The sequence below is a fragment of the Chinchilla lanigera genome, unplaced genomic scaffold (assembly GCF_000276665.1).
Source record: "Chinchilla lanigera isolate Chin_1 unplaced genomic scaffold, ChiLan1.0 scaffold00028, whole genome shotgun sequence".
NCBI lineage: Eukaryota > Metazoa > Chordata > Mammalia > Rodentia > Chinchillidae > Chinchilla > Chinchilla lanigera.
Window position 1 is genome coordinate 22,140,846 of NW_004955429.1, and position 3,241 is coordinate 22,144,086.

Here is a 3,241-nt window from a genome sequence, read left to right on the forward strand (position 1 = left end):
AGAACATGCAGAAATCCAGAAGATCATTAATACCTACTTCAAGAACCTGTATTCAGATAAGACGGAAAACACAGAATAAATGGACATATTCCTAGATAAATATGAATTACCAAAGCTGAAACAAGAAAATACAAAAATTCTAAATAGTTCAATATCAACCAATGAAATGGAAGATGTAATTAAAAACCTAACAACAAAGAGAAGCCCAGGATGGCTTCACTGCTGATTACAAGAAATTTAGAGAAGATCTAATGCCACTACTCCTCAAACTCTTTAATAAAATTGAAAGAGAAACAATACTCCCAAAATCATTCCTAGAAGCAAGCATTACCCTGATACCAAAACCAGAGAAGGAGCCAATCAAAAAAGAGAACTGCAAGTCATTCTCCCTCATGAACATAGATGCAAAAATCCCCATTAAGACACTGACAAACAGAATGCATCAAATCATCACAAAAATTATACACCATGACCAAGTAGGACTTATTCCAGGGATGTGAGGATGGTTCAATATATGCAAATCAACAAATGTAATAAACCTCACCAACAAAACCAAGGACCAAAACTACATGCTCATCTCATCAGTGTTTCATCTTCAGTTTTGATTGACATTTGATGCTTGAGAATTTTTAAACAAACTTTTAAATCATGATGACTATTCTGAAGAGATTTCAGCACCAGCCATCTCGATAAATGTAGAAAAAATATTTGACAAAGTCCAACACCCATTCATGGTAAAAGCTCTACCAAAATTGTAATAGATGGTCTTTATTTTAATCTGATAAAGCCATCTATGACAAACCAATAGGCAACATCCTACTAAATAGTCAAAAACTGAAAACTTGCACTCTAAATTCAGAAACAAGACAAGAATGCCCACTATCACCACTCTTATTCAATATATTTCTGGAAACTTTAGCCAGAGCAATTAGATAACAGAAAGAAATAAAAGGAGCAAGAATAGGAATAGAAGAAGTTAAATTATCATTATTTGCAGATGACATGATACTCTGCATAGAAGACCCCAAAAACTCCACTGCAAGACTTCTACATTTAGTAACCAAACTCAGCAGCATGAATGGATACAAAATCAATACTTGAAAGTTACTTATTCATACGGTTTAATAAGGGTCACCCAGAGACTTATGTATTGAGGTTGTTAGTCAATACTAACACCCTCCTGAAAGACCAGTGAGTCACAGATGAAATTAAAGAAGAAATTAGATTGTTAGGTCCATCAGTGGATCAATCCATTGAGGAGTTCATAACTGAATGTGCTGTTGGAAGAAGTAAGTCATTGGAGTGTAATTTAGAAGGCTGTAACCCTGTCTCCATGCTCATCTCAATTCTCTTTCTAACCCTTCATCCTGGGTACAAGGTGAGCAGCACAGCACTCCTCTGCCAGACCCTCTCACCATTATATTTCTGCTTGAGAGCTAGTTGACCATGGACTGAAATCTCTGAAACTGTAAGCCAAAATAGACCTTTTCTCCTTTAAGATGTGTATGATAGGTGTTTGGTCCCAACAATGAAAACCTGACCAACACACTTATCACTGACCCCATCATGGCCATCATCAACATGACTAACCCAAGCAAGGACTCACCTCAATCCACAGTGCCAAGAGGGGAGGAAATGGAACGTGTTTTTCTAAAACTGAATTCAATGTCTATTTTGAGCCTCCACTGGGAGTAAAAATTATCTCTGGCAATTCAGGGTCACTTCCTTTCCTTTTGTTGGATCAGGACTGATTTCTGTAGGCCAAAGTATTGTGGCTGGGGTAGAAGGTGAGGAGATTGGGACAGGTCCAGTTCTGGAGGCAGCATAAGTTCGTGCCAGCATCCTTAGTGAGCCAGACATGAGTCTCAGAACTCAGTCTACACAAGTAGCAGCATTCTCAGAGCCTCCTTATTCCCAGCTCCTTCCATGCCTTCCTTGGGCACAGGTGGACATGGGAATCCTGGGAGGCTGGGTTAGAACTGATATGGCACTGGTCCCCTGCCATTACTTTGGAGGTCTTCTTACCCCACAAGATCTGGTCCCCAGAAAAGAGAGGTGCCTTCTTCTGATGGATTCCCCCACACCTTTTACCTCTTTCCCTGGCCCAAAGAGAGCAGAGCATGGTACCCCTCTCCTCGAGACTCAAACATCATATATGCTCCTTATTTCTCTTCTTACTCACCCACCCATATGGGTTATAAGGGTATGTCTGGGGCTAGAGCTTGGTTCATTCACAGCATTATCCCTCTGCACCTGCAGATGTCTCCTACTTTAGCTGCCAGTAGGAGCCTCCCATTGTGGTGTTCTTGCTGCTTCTCTTAAACAACTTCCCACGTGGGCACAGGAGGGCTGCAAGAGGCTCCTGAAGAGTGCATGGCTGCCATCTGTGTCCTTCTCTGAGGGACCCACAGAGGGTCACAGACCCAGCCACTTGCTCTCTGTAGGCAAACAAGTAAAGTGTACACCTCTATGAAGCCAAGTGACTCAGGCAACTTGAGTCCACAATACAGTTTAGTTTCACTCTCTTTATATATCTAAATAATATACAGAAAATACGTCTAGTCAAGCAAAAAATGGGTAAAATTGAGAAAGATGGACAATAAATGTAGGAGAATAAGATGATCAGAAAAAATTTTCTCCACCTACCAGAGATTCATACTTACCACAGGACAATCACAAAGGGTGCCCACCTGTCCAGCAGCAAAGGCTCAGGGAGTCACCATCTCAACAGCACTGAGAGGACACCCCTCTGGTGGGGCGGCAGGAGAGAGACTCTGTGTGATGCAGTGAATTAGCCACCACCATGTCTCCACGGGAGGTGGTACAGTGAGGTTGCCAGAGGTGCTTTCTACATCATTCAGCTGTGGACTGAGAGCATCTTCAAAAAGGGATTTCCATAAATACAATTTTTAGGGAAGAGAGATTATAAGGGTAGATGGGGAAAGGGGATGAAAGGAGAGAAGAGAAAAAGGGTAGTGGGGAGGGTGGATATAAGCAAAGTTTGATAACGTCATATATTAATGTGTGTAATTAATATAACTGAATAATTTGAAAATAACCTTTTGGTGTAAATTGGAATAACGTTATAATCGCTCAAGCCTTCTATACATCCAAGCATGTGGGTTACAGAAATACAAGCAATGGTCATAGTGTTTCTGGAGGCATTCCAGAACTTGAGCAGGCTTTGAGTTCACAGATAGAATATATTTTAAAATAATAAAATTATGCATATTATGTATAT

General features: G+C 40.6%; 1 long non-coding RNA gene across 3 annotated transcripts in view; it reads left to right on the top strand.

Annotated features, from left to right (window-relative positions):
* The window catches only part of LOC102021786, a 20,419-nt gene that overhangs the window by 7,851 nt on the left and 9,327 nt on the right, over positions 1–3,241 (top strand). For 2 of the 3 annotated variants that reach the window (XR_001234463.1, XR_001234465.1), the window contains exon 1: positions 1,370–1,468. The exons of the other annotated variant lie outside the window; for it this stretch is intronic. This is a non-coding gene — a long non-coding RNA (uncharacterized LOC102021786). Of the gene's footprint in view, positions 1–1,369; positions 1,469–3,241 lie in introns of those variants that run through there. 3 annotated transcript variants of the gene reach the window in all.